Source organism: Saccostrea cucullata, unplaced genomic scaffold (genome assembly GCF_032062105.1).
Source record: "Saccostrea cucullata isolate Sc308-1 unplaced genomic scaffold, CSIRO_AGI_Scuc_v1 ctg599, whole genome shotgun sequence".
Taxonomy (NCBI): domain Eukaryota; kingdom Metazoa; phylum Mollusca; class Bivalvia; order Ostreida; family Ostreidae; genus Saccostrea; species Saccostrea cuccullata.
Genome location: NW_026938938.1, coordinates 390,210 through 411,516, shown reverse-complemented (window position 1 = coordinate 411,516; position 21,307 = coordinate 390,210). Strand labels below are relative to the sequence as shown.

General features: G+C 33.0%; 1 long non-coding RNA gene across 3 annotated transcripts; it reads left to right on the top strand.

Moving 5' to 3' along the window:
* Nucleotides 1–15: 15 nt before the first annotated feature.
* On the top strand, nt 16–17,790 carry LOC134251877 (uncharacterized). Of its 3 annotated transcripts, none has more exons than XR_009988836.1 (4): nt 16–367; nt 659–781; nt 935–1,068; nt 17,083–17,790. It is a non-coding gene; the product is annotated as an uncharacterized LOC134251877 (long non-coding RNA). The 3 variants fall into 3 exon arrangements; XR_009988837.1 differs by lacking the exon at nt 17,083–17,790 and adding an exon at nt 7,290–8,569; XR_009988835.1 differs by lacking the exon at nt 17,083–17,790 and having other exon boundaries at nt 234–367; nt 935–1,071.
* Nucleotides 17,791–21,307: the final 3,517 nt, after the last annotated feature.

Sequence of the window (21,307 nt, the reverse complement as noted above, 5' to 3'; positions counted from 1 at the left end):
TGATATTGCTATAAAAAATGTTTATCATAATTAAGGACATGTATGTTTATGAACTATTATGCCAGTGTAAAATCTTCATAATTTGGTAATATCAAAATACACATGAAGGTGATAGGTTGTATGTGCATTAAAAATATTATCTAGATATTTAAATGCTAATATTGCCCTGCACAGAATCACACCAATCTCAAATAAAATGGACTTTAATTTTAAAAAAAAGCTGACCACCATCAGAACATCCTGAATTACAAGTTGACAAGATGGCTGCAGCAGATAATAGGGTACCGTACATCACCAACAGTACATGATTGTCACTGATATCTCATGTTGGTGACAGCGTGACAATTTTCATCAGATTGTAACGCTGGTATGTGTTGGTGGTAAGGTGAAGAGAATAAGAGATCTTATTGATTGCTTATCCATTAATCTGATTGTTTAATCTACTAAATATATCTAAATGTTGTTTGTAAATTGAGTGTTACATTATAGGTTGATTAAACTTAACTACAGGAAATAGAAGCAGCCATATTGAATTCAAATCTGCAACCTTTGGAAACTACAACATACATCTCTATATTGATGTCCTTATGTTCCCCCAAAATAATTAAATCATCAGGACAAATGTTTTTGTTCAAGAAAATTTTTTTTCTCTCCCTAGATGTCTTGGTTCAATGAGGGTATTCTTGCCCCCAGGAAGTTGAGCAGTCATCAATGTTTAGAAAGGTTTCATTCCTAAGACTCAAGACAGACATTTTACTGGAAATGCTTTACAATCTCAGAGGTGAGGACTGCAATTATTTTAAATGATATTCAAAATACACTTTTGTTGAAAAAAATAATTCTGTGCACAAGTTTAAAGCTCCTTTTCATTCATTTAAAGCCAATTGCAAAGAAAAATGGCAAAGTCAATTTTATGTCTTTTTTTCTCTTTCAGTGTCATCAAATTAAGTATGATTTCAATGGATGGAAACCCAACAATTTTACACACAATTACTTTGTGCAACAGGTGTGCGACAGGGATTGAAGACGAACGAGGACTTTTTCACATGACACTTGCTCAGCTTTACCGTAGGTTGATGTTCATTTTTCAGAACGAACCACTTAGTCTTCTGTTCTGTCCTAATTGCGGTCACCAAATTGCATGCAATTGCCTTTTTGATGCAAAGCCTTCAAAGTAGAAGCGATCATAGGTCAAACAATATAGAGTAATCGCAAGGCTTGATATTTGTCTGTATGCATTTATTCCTTTTCGGAAAATTCCCTGGGACAAAAGAGCTTTTTAATGGAGACAACTACATTGTAACCCCACCTAAGTAATAATGTAAAGTAATTAAAATTTACCTGCCCCCTAGAAGGACAGGCCCTAATTAACTAGTTATACTTATGTCATGGAAAGTATTCAAACTGGTAATAAATAACCTCACATGAGGTCCAAAATTACTAAAGTAAATAAAGTTTTATAACACCAGAATTCAGTACAAAAAGGGCCTCTCCAGTGCATTACAATTTATTTTGCATTAGAAATTACTACTCAGAGACTCATCTAGCTTAGATAAAAATTCACTTGCAGAATCTCTTATCAAGTAGATGTATGTATTTTGATCTTTGGGAAAGACAGGGGTCAGAATAATAGTTGTGTGTTGATTTTCAAACCAAACTGTTGTAACAGTTTTCAAATTGCAAGACAGCAGTGTTGAAACTAGGATATTCAAGCTCTTGTCTCACTGAATTTGTTTTTTCTTAAATATATCCAAATATTTTTTCATTTATATCAAGAAGGCATTTGAAAATGTAAAAACTACATTGTATTGCAAATACTGTACATGTACTGTTATGAACCATTTCAATATGGCTGTACTTATATCATGTGAACCACCGGTTTGTTGCTATACTCTTGTTGGGAACAGGCTATACCGTATATTAAGTGGAAATTTTAGCGATTTGTCCTTAAAAATGGGTAATTCGTTTTTAGGGAGATGTAATTTTAGCGATTTTAAAAAGCTCACTAAAGAAGCTATTTCAAATAAAGTGCAATTAATTTTTAGCGATATTATATTTTAGCGATCTTGGTACCCTCGCTAATAATGCCAAAATTAAATCCTCGCTATAAATTCTGCTTATACGGTATGTTGTCATGTTTGTGATCTGAACCATACTCATTAGAACCAATTGCAATGTTGCAGAACACATTGATAAAGTAGGTATATTCATATGAATAACTTTTATTCATGTCAAAGTCTGTATTAGTGTGTAAAACTTAGGCCCAGTAGTGGAAAAAGATCTTATATCCTCTATTGAAAGTATGATATTTACATACATGTACTAGTATTATTAGTTACATAGTCTTATAGTGACAGGGTATGTGCCTGGTTAGTAAATTTCATACCTGGCGAGGCGGAGCATGTTTGAAATTTACGTCATGTTTGTGTTTGTGTTGTGTTTTATCTGTGTTTATAAATGGTTGTTTTCTCTTCTAAATGCTTCATCACGCTTATACTGTGCCTATTATGACGTCATGTTTGTGTTTGTGACGTAATACATCAACTGGGTATAGATTTACAACTGACCGGGTATAAGTAATCCACTGCCTTCATGTGACAGACTTCAACCAATCGTAAGCCAGGATTTCACGAAAAAATAGACAGAGGTGGGGTAAGAAGTTTTCTCTGCATTTCTTGTCTTGACTGAAAAACCATAAATACATGTAATTAAATCTTGGTGGCTTTTCATGGAAAGATACTCTGACCACTTTTGCCAAGCCCATCTCATTTTGTCTGCATGCTCGATAAAACAACAATTTTGATGATGTTATAAAAAGGGTATACATGTATTGTACTCAATCAGTGAAAGTTCAATTCCTTCCATAGGGAAAATAAAAAGTCGGGCAGCAAGGAAGTCGGGAGTAATTTAGCTAATGAATGGAGGTGTTCAGTGTCTCTCAAAAGGAGTTTGTTCAAGTTCTCTGCATTCATGAACTGGTCATAACTGTATCATTGCACTATATACAATGGGTGACTGGGTATTAAAGTCTGAATTTTGGTTAATTTTGTTTGATAAATTGTAGGCATTCATATTTATACAATTGTTTGTCTGCTTGGTAACTCTGTACTTTTATGTAAATTAAATCTTGAAATCAAATACTTGAGATGATATAATTTTTCTGCCAAATATATCATCTCAAGTTCATGAATAAATCATTTGGAAAGTAAGTCATTTTTTTTTTTGGAAACAATTATTTCTACACAATAGGTCTTTAACATGTTTATTTATCAGGAGGTTTTTTAATCGAAAGAATAGAGATAGAGATGAAAACTGATAAGTGAGTTCTTTTTAAAAAGTAAGCCAATTCATTTAACTGCAACTTAAACAAAAAGTACACCTTGAAATACTTATCACATGTCAAGTACTAATTAAGAGTCAAAATGTACACTGTTTCATTGGCTTTCAACATAGGTTAAAGAACACACATAGCATTTTCTTTCATACCAAGTTTTCTAGTCAATAAGAGTATTTGCTAACAGAATGTCACAGATGGCATTTTGTCAGACCTGTAGATGAAGGCAGCCACCCACATATTTATCAATACCCCAGGGTATTGGTTGCTATAGATCAGCGTATCATTTCACAACCGTCAAGGACTTCATCAAAACCCCAAAAATTACACGCATCTTTTATTTTGTATGACTGGTAAAAGATTTTTTCTTCAAGTTTTTTTATCAGCAGGCTAAAGATATGGAAATAAAAATTATGGCTACTTGACTTAGATCTAGAGCTTGATAATTTGATCTAAATTTTGCAAATATTTGGATATGCTTTTTCTATAACTAATTTTTCTTGTGTGATTGGATTTAGTTCAAGTTGGAAATCAGCAGGGGGTTGTATAAACAGTGAAGCAATACCAGGACTCGGGCAGACTGGTAATGTGAGGAATGTCTAAAGCCTTAACAGATACTTAAAACATTAAAGCAGTGGCTCCCTCTTTGTGAATTTCCATCCTTATTGTAGTTTAGGATTGTCCATTTTCACAACCCTGGGTATTTTGGGTTAGAGTTACTCAAGTTGATTTTTTATTTTATTTTATTATATTTTTTTTTTGAAGGGATATGTAAGTATAAGATGTAAATTAAAACTGGAATCCCATGGATTTTGGTGTGTTTTCTTGTATTAAAAAAAAAAAAAAAAAGTGAAATTTCAACAATTCCAGACAGGGATTAGCATTGCTGCTTTTAACCACATCCTGTCTTTGAAATACCTTCTAATATGATCAAAGGTGAATTAAGGTCAAATCAAAGGAAAACACAGAAGGGAAAAACTTTCATTAAAGTTCTAAAGACTGAAGAATTGTAAAGGGTCATAGAGGACTTGAAGGGCACATGGTGTCTAAATGACCTAGGTAGTAACTTCAGTGGAACTCTTTCATGTGGAGGCATAAAAGGAGACTTTTCTGTTTACATTCTTTATTAAATGGTTACCTGCTATGCATCAACTACCTTAAAATCTATTTAAAAACAAATTAGTGTTTATTTCTTCTGCCTCATTATATTGTAACTTAATGAAATCTTGTATGAAATAGCTTTCTAAATAAATTAAAATGTATGGAAAATTTAGTGGATGCAATAAAATATCCCTGCAATGTGTTTGTATGTAATCTTTTAGGGTAGTCATAATTCAATCAGCGTGATATATCTCGGGTTCAAACAGTTCATCATGAATTTTTGAATTTAAAATTCAAATTGGGGTAAATGCACTCTATTTCCATTATGGTAAATACATACTAATATCAAATTAATATAGGGGGAAATTGTTCCTTGCCTTTCTATGGTATCATATAATGCTGTATGTTAAATAACTGCTCTAACTGTAAGTTCACAGAGTCAAGTTCCAGTTATATTACCGGTACATGTGTATTTCAAACTAACAGTGAAAAAAAACCACATAAGTACTAAACTGTACTAATTTCCTCAACACAGTATGTACATGTTTCACTAAAGTCAAATATAAAAAAAATCTCAATCAATATCAGTAAATTGATTAATTATGAAATTTATGGGTTGATTTAAAAAATCATTAATTGCACTTCGTACTCCCCACCCACCCACTCCTATCCCCAATACAATATGTTTAGTGTATTTCAATATAGATATCAGATAAAATAGAACAGATGGGGTAACAACACTGTGGGTAGGGTCAGATTTCCTGTCATTTTAAAGTCAGTGACCTTCTAACAATGTGGAAGAAACAGAATTAAGTCTGCTCAGCAAATTGTTGATCCAAATGGGTCAGAGCCCGACAGCTTACAATTGAGAATCATTTGTTTCCCTTGATTTTGGTGTGTACATAGGCATAAAATGCCCATGAAATTCAATATTTACTTGACTGTTTATCTCACTTTCAATTATTGAATGATAATTATAGAGTGCAGAATAAAGGCCTTAATCCGGAGAAAATCGCTACATGGGGTGTTTAAATTGGTGGTCCTCTCTTTTTGTGTGTGTGTGCAGAGAGTAAAAAAGATCTAATGAAAGACAGGAATTTTTTTTATTGTGGACATGAATCAATGAATAACACACCTTTTTTTACTGCTTTTACCTTACGTTGATTGGCCGAGGGGATTACATTGAAACTTTCATTGGCAGCTAACAATTAATGAAATTTTCAAGTAGACATCCAAGTGCATTAGAAATGGTTCTTGTTCTAAAAATTATATAATTGTGAATTTTATGTACAGTACTGTTCTTTTGCAAATAAAACCTCAAAAAGAGAAAAGTTAGCTGCATGTTTCATTCATTTTTTTTTTATCAAGATATAGTATGATATTTACCTACCTTAATTAAAATAATGAAAAAATGGGGTTTATAGAGCCAATCATACTGATTTAAAAGCCTGCTCATGGGGCGTCAGTTAATTCATGAATTGTCCAAACTTCACCTATTTCTTGTCTTTTTCCCTTTAGTGAACTATAATACCTTAAATTTGCCAATTTTTCAAAAATTCTTACAAATTATCCCCTCAGGTTTCCTGTCCTAGTGCAGACAGACACATACAAATATATCTTGATCATTTTATTAAATCTTTACTGTTTAGAGATGCAGAATTTCTAACAAATTATTTTCTTTACAAATATATCTTGATCATTTTATTAAATCTTTACTGTTTAGAGATGCAGAATTTCTAACAAAGTATTTTTTTTTCTCCATCACACTTTATTTACTTATTAAAATATTTTATGATTTATTAAATATGTGCATGACACTCATTTGTCTTATCTTTTCCTGGAAAATGAAAAATTTAAAAAGTGTTCACTGAGTGCACAAATGTAAGTGTAAAATTGTAAATGTGTTTGCTCAGTGCACAAATGCCAATGTAAAAGTATGATAAATATTTGCTAAGTGCACAAATATGAGTGTAAAATTATAAATAAACATTGCATTTGCCAAGTCCAGAAATGTGAATGTAAAATTAATTTTAAATATATGTTTGCTGAGTGCATCTAAGTGTAAAATTATTTTTGTTATGAATATAAAAGAGTGATTTTTTTCTTTATAGGCATGCACTCATTTGTCCTACATTTTACAGAAAAGTTATAGCTGTCAAAAATGTTAAAAACTGTGTAAAGTAGAATACTTTGTGAACAATCAATTGAAACACATCCTTAAAGAATTTAATTTACTAACTGCATCATTTGTCTTGAAGAACATTATAAAATCAAAGGGACTTTTTTTTTTTTAGTTCAGTGGAAACTGTTATCTTCCAAATGCTATAGCAAGGTTTTGATAAACATGTTGTTTTTCACAAACTGTTTTGTACAGATTCTTCACATCTATGATATTTTAGGATGTTCAAATAATATTTTTCTACATTCTTCAGATATGCAGGAAGACTTGCAAGATTACACAGGAAGGGTGTTATAGGATCACTAAATTGAATTGTGGGAACATTTAGTGATTTTGATAAATAAATATACACTAATACAGTTAGCACATGCTCCAGATAGCTTTCATAGTAGTGAAGTGAACAATATTACTGGTAATTGTAAATTGTCAGATAATTTTTTTTTCAATTTTACATGAAAAGTTTAAATGAAGAAAACAATTAATTCCAAATCAAAGTCTTATTCAAATGTCTGGTTCATATGGACTTCAAATTTTCTTTGACTTTCAGTTCACAAGAAAATAAGTGTGGCATACCATACATACACACTAAACTATTTTGAATGAAGATAAATAATAAAAATGATGTTTTCATGAAATATTTCAGAAGATCATATTTTATCTTCATCTTTTTTTTAGACTTGAAATCAGACCCCAATCATGAGAAAAGCACATGGCAGGTGTGACTGGTTGACAGAAGATGCTAACTCCTCCATGGCACCTGATCCCACCTAAATATATATATTTAGAGGTCTGTTTAGCTCAGCTCCTAATTTATATTGTTATAATGAATTTTTTGGATAGATTACTGTTCTTTTTTATCTTCATTTTTCAATTTTCCATGAAAGGTTTTTTAAAACAGGAATGGTGGTAATAGAAATTTAATTAACAATGCCATAAGACAGTAATATGTAAAAACAGAATCTGTGATATATTCCTTTGTACTCATTGGATGTGGTACTGTTCTCTGACACAATTTATCCCAGAAAATTAATTACCTGTTTAGGTTTTAAATTGTGGAGTTTTTTGGAGAACTTTGCCAGAATGAAAATGTATTGTCCAATAGGAAAAATAGTGAAATAGCTGAGAAATATTTTGTGCTTCAGGTGCAATCAAAATGAATAATGGAGATTTGCTTCTGCTTTGCTTGGTACTATCAATCACAAAATCTGCTGTGAACACAGACTATAATACTGCCTAGAAAGCTGCATTAAAAAAATTGTGTAAACAAATAAAAATCTTGATTTTTAGGTGCATCATATACCGTGCATTTGCAGTTGTTTTTTTTTTTAAATTAGGTTTTTAAAAATCATTGACTGGACAATTTCAAATTCTCTCGTAAACAGGCAACAGTACTACAGTAGTTAAAAACTAGATTGCAATTAATTTATTTTCCTACCCATTTAAGCCAGTTTATTTGACTTTATGATTAATAAGTCATAAATTGTAAGACAGTGTCAATCTACAATTAATCTCTTAAAACTGATAAACTGTATCTCCTTGTGTAAATAATGGTCCAGTGGCTGGAAATAAGATCAGAACCCCTTTTTTATTGTAGTGATTATCAACTACAATTAAGACTGCCACTTGTTCTCTAGTGAGGCCCTGCCAACTTTTTCAATCCTAGGAAGATAGTGTGGAGCCATAGAAAAGATAAACTGACCACCCCAGCTCTGAAAGAGGGGGAAAAATTGTTACTGTTTACTCATCACAATTTATCACTTTTGCGGAGTCTAAATTCAGAAATGCTGAAAGATACTGTTTCTAATAATAAGACAGGAACGGGGAATTTTACATGTGTCATAAAGCTTGAACTGATTTTTCATCTTGACCCAACACATCGCATCATTTTTAAAAATTCTTGAAGCGGAGTGACGAGAGATTTCCATGTCAGCATGTTCCTGCATAAATATTTCCAATATTTATATGGGGCCCTTACTTCTATACAGAAAAAAAACCTTATAATTAGGTTTTGATTTCTTTATTGAAGATTATAAGATGAAAGTTTTGTTCCACATGAAGAAAATAATATTGCATTTAATTATGAATGGAAAGAAAACAAGATGAACTTTGTTTCTGCAATATCTACACACCTTTGTACTCTCTCAACACATTTATCTCCCATCTTTTGTCTCCGCCATACTGAATCTGTAACAAAATAAATTAACGTTTAAAAAAAAACTTCTTGTCATCATGATACGGAGAGATTTTGGTATCGGGTGACACTACTGTCAGTGCACCTGACTTTGAGGCTAACAATAAAATTCCTGTTTTTAGTCATGGCAAACCTCTCTAAAATTAAGAATGAAGGGGATGGAATGGCTGTGCATTATCTTGATGTTTTAAGCATTGTCAGGTTTTCACCTTAGTAAAAGGAAGGACATCTGTTTTATTTGAAGATGAGACTAACACCTGTGTAAGTCCTTATTGTTCGTTTGATGAAACGGACAAGACGCTGCAGGTGTAACAGTAGAGAGGTCATATCCGTGACACAAAATTATAATATTACATTTAAGGGTATTCATACATTAATTTATTTATAGTTGTAAGAAAACTTCTTATTTTTATCTCCTCTAAAATATTAATCAGATTTGATGAATTATTACTTTGTAGGAGGAAATCTGTTCCAAATTCTCCAGGTGAACTTGATTTCTAAAAATGAGATGTACCTGGTATTGATAATATTTTTGACTGAAGCATTTTAACAGGAAGTTACTTTTTTGCCAATTCCTGTATTTTTGTTCTAAGATTCCTGTTTCTGCAAAACACAAAAAGAAAAAGAAAAACCTTTGAAACTTGTTTGACAGTTCACAGAAATAATGAGATTAAAAGATTAATCCCTGCCAACTTTTTTTTTTATCTAATCCAGGGTTAATCCCACTTGGGCGTATCTTCCCTTCATGCTTTTTACGTGTTTCCACAAATCATGTTGAAGGTTAAAGATACAATAAAAATCTGGTATCTACAATTAATAGATTCCTTCTAGTGACACCTGCTTTACAGCCATCCATTGTAGTAAACACTTTCTTTCAAAGCAGTTGATTGTTGGTTCAAAGTTCAAGGAGATTTTAGTTTAACATTCTCTCTCTCTCCCACTTGCTCTCTTTCTCTCTCTCTCTCTCTCTCATGTACTTTAGTGCTTCAGGTTGAGGTTTTGCAGGATAACTTTGAATGGTTTCCAAATGCGAAGTTTGCACTTGGTTTGCTTTATATCACAGTTATGTTTTGACATAATGGGTTCCAGAGCAAAGAGCTAAGTTTTATGGATCTTTTTTGATCATAAGTTCTCCTTTCTGGATTTAATGATAAATGTATGCACCTTTATGTTACAATACCAGGGAAATGTCGTGGAGTTGTTTGATATGATCACCATATTCCCATTTATCTGCATCATGGCTTAAAGTGGGAATCTTAAAACATGCCAGTTTGCTTGTACCTAGATGCTGTCAAAAATGGCACAATCTTTCACCTTTGTGCATCAATCGTATGAGTTGTATAACTGTGTAAAATGAATAGGTCATTAGCAGTAACTAATTCATAGGCATGTTCCATTCATACCAGTGGTACTTGCTAGTTCAGAAAGTTGACTTGATGACAATTCCTGTCATAATAAGAATTTGCATAATGATGTGTAAAATAAAGTCTCAAATAATCTTTAAATATAAAATAGAATTCCTGGTAAATGTAATAAAGTCATTCAGAAATGAAAAATATTGAATTTCTTTAACAAAAAAGTATGTAGGTAGTTTGTGTATGTGTTTGTATATAAGGATGGGTGAGTGAGGATCTTTGAGAAGTTCATAATTTTGTTCCATTTTATACTTTAATTCAATCCAATGAACAATTTTATTTTATATGTTTTAAATTACATGTAGCTTATTCTGGTAGGGCTGTGATAGTAGCTAATGACAATAACCTTGTTTAAATTAAGGTATTGATGTAAATATAGCTCTGCTGGAAAATTAAAGCTTAATTGAGAAAACAACTTTGTAATCTGTGCAGATGCCAGGTTGCAAAAGTGAGTTCTCAAAGCTAATTACATTTTTGAAGATTCTCTGTATTAATAAATACACTGTTATATGTCCTGTAAAATGGCTCAAAAATACACTATAAATTTTGAAAGGAAAAATTCAGCCTGAAATTCATGAGGAAAGTTTTGGATGTTGTGTTTTTTGTCAAGAGTTTGGACTTAAAAATTGTGACATCATGATATACAATCATTTTTATTTCATTTGTTTTAAAATATTATTATAGTGCAAGCATTCTACTAGAACATAAATGTTCCATTATTATTAATGGTCATATGGAATGTTATTGCCACCAATAACACTTCAAGAAGGCCAGATAAAACTGTTGAAATGGTATTGTCAATTAAGAAATTCCATGGAAACTGAAGTGTTGATTTTGCCAGGTCCTGTTAAAACAAAAAGCAGATAATAAGAACAGTCAGAAAACGACCATTAATAAATGTCACCAGAAGCAGGTCCAACTCTGACCTTGTGACAGAGCATTGATGAATGGGGGGCTGCCAGGGATTGGGAAGATTAGAATTGCAAATAGAAATATCCCCTGCATTGCTCAACATCTGTATCACAGAGAAATTTTAGGACCAAGAGATTTGTAAAAGGATTTTCTGGGTCTCCCCAAAACAACATATAGCCATGTTGGCAAACACTTGTAAGACACTATCCCTAGACCATTTATTTCAGCGCGGAAATAATCAAAAGTTTTCTGTCTCCTTCCATAAATCTGAAATGGATGTATGGTAATCCTGTGTAAATGTTTCGCAGCCACTGTGTACATATTAGAAATGGAATACATACATCCACTCAACTGATAATGACTTTTTATTTAGGCGGGAATTGTTCTTTAAAGTGTGTAAATGAAACGTACCAGGATGAACCTGTAAAAATATTATACTGCAGCGATAAAAGTTTTTTGATGAAATGTGAAGTGGCCTATGAATTTTTATCTACAAAATTAACACACTGAGTCACTTTAGTTGTCTCGTAAATTAGATTATAATAGGTACTTATCAGAGTAAAGCTGGTGATCTGCAGTTTATACTCTACACATAAATTAAATCCATACCTTATAGTTGTCAGTGGTCGCAATGTGAAATTAAAATCTTGATTTCTCCTTTTGTGCTCCTATTGATTTAAAGTGCATGAAGTATCTAAAGTTAATTCAACTTTTTCCTTTAATAATAATTCCCCATTTAGTTGTTGTCTTGATAAAAAAAAGAAGGCCAAATGGCACTTAAATTTAGGAAGGAAGACATAATTTAGTAAATCTGTCATTTTGAAAAGAGCATTGAATTGATTTGAATCTTTTATGTTAAAAAAAAATTTGTCAAAGCTCATCATTTTCAGAAGTTAGTATTTGCTATTTTTGCAATGAATTCTGTAAAAGGTATACATTAATATATGCTGAATCTTGCTTTATTTAGAAGCATAGAATTTGGTACATACATTGTACGTATTCATGGTCCTCTAGGTCTCCACTAAACTTACATGTTAAGTAGCTAATGTATCTTATCCAAGAGGATCTCTTTACATGCAGATGGCACTTATTTGCAATGCAATAGAGTTTACTTATATTCCCCATGAGTTCAAAAGAAGAGTCGTTAAACTATGAAACTCAAAGAATATATAAAGACCAATACCAACATTAATTTCTGGGTATATATGATTTAATTTATTTGGACAAAAAAATGTAGGGTAGGGATTATAAATATGTTGCATTGGTCATAAATCTGCCCTTTTCTTCATTATTAATTAGAATGCCACTTTTTCACTTGGAAGCAAATTTTGCTGCCATCACTGTGTGAATTTTAATTTATCAAGTGTCACTAACTTTAAACATTAACTATGTCAAAATTATATTTTTTTTTTCTCAGAATAAAACTGGAGAGAAAATTTTTAAAAAGTATACCTAAGTTAATTATTTTGCTCATTCTTTCCTATAATCTTGTTAAAGTTGTGGTAAAAGTGTATAAACTGGAGAGCAATTAAAATACTTGAGGTTATGAATCAGCCTCTTGTTGGTTCCTGTAATGAGTGAATTTAGAAAGTTTTTGTTGAGGATATAAGTGGCCCCTCAGTGTAGGACAGGCAGACACTACTACTATAGCTCCCGAGATGTCAAGTGGGTCTTCAGTTGACTTAGGTTCACTTCATCTCATTGTGTCTACCTCCCTACTTGAAGCAGAAGAAAAGAGATCTAAATCACTTGTACCAGTATGTTTGTAATGTATCAGGATGGGCTGGTTTAAATTTTAGATGTATACACCAACTGCATGAGGAGGGGGAGGAGAGGCCAGTCTTGTTCTCCCTGCCTGGTAAAAATTCCTCCTCTCTGTGTGGCTTTCAGACTTTTTTCTTTGTTTGATTTCAATTTTTGATGTAGTCTTTCCTTTGGTACTTCATTTGCTAAGTACTGTGTAGAATTATGAAGAAAAGCAGTAAAAATAGTACTTAGTTTATTTCTAATGTATTTTATAAAATTTCTTGCCCAGTTTAATACTAAAGTCCTTTATTACTCTATGTAGATACATGTACCAGTATCTGTGAAAGCTTCTCAAGGACAAGAACCTGAGTATAATTTCCAGCCTTGCTTGGTCTCAGAGTTCCTTTATTAGCAATAGCAGGTGTTTTATGGTATATTTCTGCCACATCGTAGTGGCTTTGTAGTAAATATGTGACATGGCGGGTTCAGACGTTCAACATCAGCTTTAAAGCCTAAATACCAAGATTAGAACCATATGCCGGCTAATGCTTTTGATGGTGTTCATCTGCTAATTGCAAATTTTTTATTTCAAATAATTTGGCTCTCATATACAGCAGCAGCAAGCCATACAGGTGGGGGTAGGCTGCACCACAAGAAGTGTAACACCACTGAATAACACTTTTCTTTTTTAATTTGGGGTGCCAAAAATAAAATGTTATGTTAGTTCAGTTCTTGTCTGCTTCCTGAATGAGGGAGATTGTCTCCATCAACTAATTATTCTTAATCAATTCAAATGTACAATGAGAAGATATACATCAGGTGCATCCTAGCTGCACTTTGAAGTTTAAATACATGTAAATGTATAACATATTTATAAAGACTAAGAATTTTACAAATGCTTTATTTGATGTGCATTTATTAAAAATGAACAATAAATTTGAAGAAAAAAAATTTTAGATTAACTACATTGAAAAAATGAATAGAAAATTATTTGTAACCCCTGACATTATTATTGCATGTAATTTTAAATCTAGTAATTAAGATTGTGAGACGAGGTGTATTTCATAAATAGCTGAATATATGAATGGTTGAATGTCTGGATATAAATGCAGTTGAAACTTGCTAAATGAAAATTAAACTATCATATTTATTCACTATTTTTGTGTCAACTCACTATCAATTTATAAACTCTAAAGTCCAAAAGAAAAATGTCACTAAATAAAATTTACATAATATCCATCCTACACAAATTTAGCTCCAAAATACTTCCTCTCTCCTTGCTGAAAGAAAAAATAAATTACAGAACAATATTTCTCCTCTGCTATTATACTTTTTTGCCATCAAGTCTGCATCCTGCATTATTATACTGGGAGTTCTGAAGCACAAGGTCTGAGGCTTCTGTCTGGGAAAACTTTCTCACAATTCTTACTGTGATTGTCCATAATTGATACATACAAGAGTCATTTCCTGTGAGGTAGGAACCAATTGTGAGGATTTGTAATTTGAAGCCTTCTGCTTCTGTCATGTGTATTGCTAGAAAATTGAGCACCAGGCATAGAATTTCAGTGAAATTGATTCTATTTTGAAGTTCGTGGGAGAAGGAAGTGAGATAATTGTTTGTGCAGTCCAAATTTATTTATGCAGTTGCATCACATTGAATTAAAAAAAACTTCTTGATTTAATAAGACATTTCCTAATGCAAAAATATCTACCAGCATGTTCATTAAGTGCATTGTTGCCTCTCTTAAGGCCAAGGAATTTTACATTTACATATTTTTTAAACTCAGTTGAAAAAGAAAGTTTTATACATTGCATTACAGATGATCAAAAAGAGCCTTGCTGGTTTGTATTTCCTTGAATACGGTTCATTATCAGTAATATCTGAAGAATTTGTCCATGATTTATGGTAACATTTTATGCTCCCTATGACTTCTATTGGAAATTGCTTTCAGAATGGAGTGTTATGGCATCTTAATTTGATGAAATGACCATTTCAATTGACCAGATTGCCAGTACATGCAAAAGGTCAACATTGCTGTGTGCTATATTGAATTCTGTCTATGATAAATGGCTTTTGCCAAAAGGAAGGTAGATTTTGAGGCCTTTTAGACTATTTATATGTCATTTACAATTTATGTTCAAGGATAATGGGTCCTAGATGCAGCAACAATTTCTAAAATGATGGATGCTTGCCTTAGTGCACATGCTGTTATACATATGCAAGTGGCTTAGACTCACAGGGTTTCTTAATCCATTTGTTGGTGTGAAAAATCTGATGTGCCTGATCTTTATTAATATTTTTGTTTGTCAATGTCTTCTGTTAAGAATTTTCTGACAGAATTTTGATGAAAAATAGCATTCATACCATAAAATGAGATTAGGGTTTTGTCAAAGAAATTAAAATATGCAGAAGCTTGATTTATTCCGAGTGCCAAATCGAACACACACACACACACACACTAAGTTTAATATTTTGGTTGTTAAGGTTTCTTCTGTTAATTGTTAGAGCATATTTTGGTAGAGGGCTGCAGGAAAGCAGGTGAAAGTTCATATAAATTCACAAGAAGGGTGCAAAAATATAGGGATTTAGCTGAGATGATTTATTTTTCATTCAAGTGCAGGCCATTGCATTACCATTATTCCAGTTTATCAGCCAGTGTATTGTATAAGCATAGCCATGAATGATTACACTTAGAATTTATTTTTGGTAGATTGTTATTGAGAAAAAAAAGGGTATTTTGAACAATGGCCATGTCAAGATTCTTGAACTAACTGAGCATTTTCCACTTAGTAAGATATTGATAAAGGCTTTTCCCGAGCCACAGGTTTCTAAAACATCTCTTGACTATGATTCACTCCTTCAACAAATCTCATTCAACTTCCACATATCTGCAATGCAGACAAATCAGTTGAGAGAGAAAATATATTTATACCTGTCTGCCTGGAAAACAATCGCTGGTCGTGAAGGGCAGACAAAGCCTTGGAACCAAACAGTGAAAGTGTGAAGCCAGTCTTCTCATCTATTTACCTTAAGTTAATGATTTAAACATGAAGCCCATCTAATCTTCTTCCTGTTCATGTGAATGGGAAGATTCTGACCCTGTGGAGTACTGCAACAGAATTCTGTATTCTGCCTCCCAGCCTCTCTGAGTGCCAACCACTCCATCAAGCCATCAAACCATTACGTAGTCTTTGGATTGGGTTTTTTCCCCTTTATTCCATGCCAAAACATGATTTTTTTTCATAAAGGCTGAAAAATTTGAACTGGGAATACTTGGTACTAAATAGATTTATTTTTAAGAGAATGTCCACATTCTACATGATCTATTCCATAATTTTACAATTTTTTCCCCCAATATAAACCAGGATGACTCCATAGAGTAGCTTTTTATGCTGGTATATCAAAGCACGGTATTTTGGTATGCATGTGGTAATTTTGGGTGGAGTTACTTATACAGGGCGGGTGAAACAAAAAAGAATGTCATCTCCTTTCAATTCCTATCCATAGCAAGCTGGAGTGCAATCTCCTGGACTGAATGATAGGATCTAAAGAAGCTGAACGTGATTGTAGTCGTGATTGTAGTCGGGGAAGCCTTCCATTGACAAGGGTGGGACAGTTCTTATGTACGCCAGACAGGACATGCCTTGTTAAGCTGAAACATTCATTTAAGTTGTCTTTGTGCGTTCATTTTACTTGGTAAACATTTTTGGTCTGCCAATAAAATACGTACAGTTCACTGTGTTGTACGAGATGTTTTTTTTTTAATTTAAGTGATTTATTTTTTAAATTCAACAAAATCTTTTTTAGAAAAGTATAATTTTCTATTATTATAATAATAAGAAACCAATAAATAATATATCCATGGTGTTAGTAATTTTTTTTGTAGTCTATGGAAAGTGTTTTATGATTTGTTAAAATAACCTTTAACATAGAAGGAAATGTTTTACTTTTTGATTATATAAAAAACCTTATCATACAAACCTAAATGTGAAAAGGAAACTTTACTGGTACATGATTTGATTTCCTAGTGATCAATAACTTTAGTTTTTCCCGATTCATTTTACAATGCATGTATATAAAATTAAATTTGTGTCTAGTTTATAATGGTCATAAATATTGTAAACTATATATGCCTCAAAAATATACTTCCTGTTCAAACTATTTTTGACTTTCTTAAATTTATAATGCCCTTATCTTTTGTAGTGAGACAATGGTGGGGAGGGACCCATTGTTCGGGGGAAATATAAGGCCGGGGGATAAGGAGGGCTAATATACCCCAAGTGTGTCAACATGTCAGATTTTACTCCATTCTCCAGCTCACTGTTGATCCAGCAAATTATCCCTTGCGTAGGCAAGTGCCACTTCAGAGTTTAATTTAAGCAGGACAATCCCAATTGTCAGACAAATTTCACTGTTAAATGAAGAAATATTTAGAAACGGAAACACATAATCTGTCTGTTTAATCCTTTTTCTGTTTGAGTGAAATGTTTTCTCCAAATATTTTTCTTATTCTGTCTAAATTTAAAGAGTTTACTGAAATAATATGCAAATTATTTTTCCTTGAAAGTGGTTTGCTGACATAACCTTGTTATTATTACAGGTCTCATTAAACTGGTTAGACTCCCATTGTAAATGATTTATGAATGAATCATTCTAGTTCACTAATTATCTTGAATGGTCAGAGAGGAGCATAGAATTATTTACACCTGGAAAATCATTAATGTAAAATAAGTGTCATTTCATTCATAATTTTTGTAAAAATGCTGGCTAGAGATATCTTATTCTGTTGTGTGACATGAATTTTTTGTGGTGATATATCCATATAAATCTTATCTGAAAAAAAATTTTCAAATGAGTTCCATTAAAGACGGTAAAAAAGTCTGCTCCTAGCCAACCTTTTTTACTACTTAATTTTTTTTATTAGAAATTTCTATTTATTAGGCAACAGATACTTTCTTAAAGCAATATTTGATAATCATTTACATGTATTTTTAAGGGGGAAAGGAGCAAGAACTTCGTCCCGTACTTTTAATTCACAATATAAAAATTAAGCCACTGGTTCATATAATAAAGTTATTTTTTCAACTTTCACACAGATATATATGAAAGCTTTTCTTTTAAACTTAGCAAAAAAAAAAAAAGTTCTACAATATGCAGAAAATATTAGATGTCATTTAGAGACGTGAATGTAAAAAATGTTACATTTACGCATGTACTGATAAAGATGCTCGTTTAGATTTTTGCATTTGGTTTTTTATGCCCCCGCAGTCGGAGAATTAGGAGATGGGGGCGTATAATATTTTCGTTTGGGATCTGTTTGTCCGCCAAAAAAAAAAAGTTACCTCAGCCTAAACTTTAGAACGGTTGGTGATGGGGCATTTTATTCACATACAGATGTATTTCTTTTGATAAGTCCTCTTAGGATACTAAATTTTTTTCATCTGATATCCTTGACCTTGGAGTTTGACCTACTTTGAAAAACCTTCACCTTGGCCATGAGCTCACGCTGCTTCCATACTCTCGGGGATATCAATGTTTCTCAGAACTCTGAAAATACTTTTTGATGAGAACTAGATTTTTTTCTAGTTTTGGAACTCTTTCACCACTTGCTTTGACGTAGTTTGCTTTTTTCATTATCTTTCTACTATCGCCCGACCCATCTGGGTATAAATTCCTTTTATCGGGGATTAAACATGAAAAGCTGTATTTAAGAGTGGATTGGCAAATAGGTTAAAGGTTATTGACAATTTCCTGTTAGCTTGTAAAGTTGCTGGGTGCCCAGTGCCACCCTCTAAATATATGTACCTGACTAAAAGTTCTGTGATGCTGTAACCTTATTAAAAAGCAGCGGACTGTGCAGCTTATCCTTCGATTTCTAAATTTTGTCAGTATCAATTCTATTTCCATTAAAATGGTAAAATCCTGCATCTGGTGCCAAGAACTATCCACTGCAAGCATATGAAGTCTTTCTATGGTAAAAGTAGAAATTGCTCTCTCTCTCTCTCTCTCTCTCAAATCAAGGATCGCTACTGATCAAGAGGGAATAGTGTTGACATACTTGGAGAACATAAAAATTGTTGACCTAGATAGAAAGCACGCTGGACAACATGGTTTTGCACATCTTGAAATGATTGATAGCGTAGGAGCCCCTGTGTACTAACTCATGAGTGGGGCTTATCCATTCTTCAATTTTAGAGGGGATACCAGGTCTTGTTTACTACAAAAGCTGAATGAAATTGTAAGATAATAAAATGCACCCCTCCTTGACCTAAATAAATACATCATTTGATGTGACCTTCTGTCACCTTAGGAGAAGGCAGGAGGGACTGATGTGAAGCGAAATGGAAGTTTATTATCAAGTGTCTTGCATTGTTTCTTGGTAACGGATGCAGATTACATTCTTAGATTAGAAATAACTTGCAATGAAATGAGTGAAGAGTGGCATTTTCCACATTTCACGAATACAGAGAGATGAATCACTCTTTTTTTCAATGCAGTGCTGTATAAAATGACTGAAGATGAATGAGATTTCCCTGCCATCAAATCAAACGATATTAGAACAAGCAAGTAAGAAAATCTTATGACATGTAACGCATCATATCCTCTCCCCATTCTTACTAAGTGTAATACAGGGAGTATACATATTATATATAAAGTCGTTATTTTATTTTTATACTTCCAAATAATGAAAGAAAGTTAGAAACATGAATGTAAAAAAAGCAACTGCCTCGCAAGTCGTAACTTCTTTCGCATGTTGATGCTGCATAGGGAAAAAAGATATACAAAGTGGAATAACTCGCTTCAACAGTCGATGAAATAACAATAGGCCTACATCCATAACTGTGCGTATGTGCCAAAACTTGATTTAAAATAATCAAGTTTTTTAAAAAAGTTATATTGTATATATGTACAGGAAGAAATAAAATGAATGGAAAAAATATAGCTTGTAAATTTAGTTCTAACCAATTCCTTTAAAATGTTACTTAACAGTTAAATACAGTAAAAACTTACTGGGCTAAATACTAGTACTTTCACAAGTTGTCTTTCTTGACTGTGGCCCAGTGTGCTTTTTCAGTACTATACACATGTACTACTTGTATAACACCATATCCCAGCATATGGAGTGTATAGTACTATATATTATAGTTTGCAGTTAAGTGTGAAGTTTTATGTTACGTCACGATCTAGTTGACAGCTGCGCTCAAGGTAAAGTGTACACGCCTCCTAACCGCAAGCTTTTCGACTGGAAATTTCTGTTTATCCTAACAGACTATTTCCGTGTCAATGTAGATAATACAAGAAACATATATTGACGCAAGCGTCAAAAATCGGCCGCAAACCAATTGGTCCTTTCAATGAAGTAAGTAGAAACTGGAATGCTTGATGTTGTAATCAAAATATCTTATATTTATCTGTTAATTAATATATCCCTGTGACATTGAACATTTGCATGCGACATTACAGGATTTTCTTCCATACATAATACATTTATATTAGTACATGTATAAGCAAACTACTCATAGTCCTCTGCGTCTCCGTGCACAGTTTACTTACTTACTTACTTACATATCCTCTTCGTCCCCGATGGCTTCAACAAGCTGCCTCCATCTTCTATCCTTTGCCACATACTGTGCCTGCCCCCACGAGTAGCCCATTTCCTCTAACTCTGATGTTATAGTTCTTCTCCATGTTGTTCGTGGTCTACCTCGCTTCCTCTTTCCAGATGGTGTCCAGTGTAAGGCTGCTTTCGGTATCCTGCTCTGGGGCATTCTCATCACGTGTCCCAGCCATCTCATTCTTCTTTGCTTGATTTCTATTGTTATACTCCTGCTTTTGCTTTCAGGTCTCTGTTAGAGATCTTGTTCGGCCAGAAGATACGGTGGATTTTTCGAAGAAAGTTGTTGTAAAATGCCTCTACTTTTCTCATGTCTCTGTCAACAACACGCCAGCATTCAGGCCCATACAGGAGAACTGATTTGACATTGCTGTTGTAAAGTTGGAGTTTGGTTCCAGATGGGCTGAAGTTGTGCAAATGTTGTCCGTGATTTACTAAGACGTGATTTTATGTCTTTACCAGCGCCGTTGTCTTTACTTAGGATACTGCCAAGGTAAGAAGTCCTCAACTTCCTCAAGTGCCTCTCCATTTAATGTGACAGGTTCTACTGGTGCATTGATTGTCTTTAACTTGGTCTTCTTGGTCTTCTTGGTATTGGCGTTAAGTTCAATTTGTTTGGCAAAGGAGTTTAATTTATCAGTCTTTTCTTGTAGGTGGATGAGGTTTCCATACTTCTGCCAGATAAAGTCCAGGTCTTCTAGGTGACTCATTGTCCATTGGATCCTGTGTGTGGTGTTTCTTTGGATCCAATCTATGACCATAAGGAAGACAATTGGTGATAGTATGCATCCTTGCCGTACTCCAGATTTTACA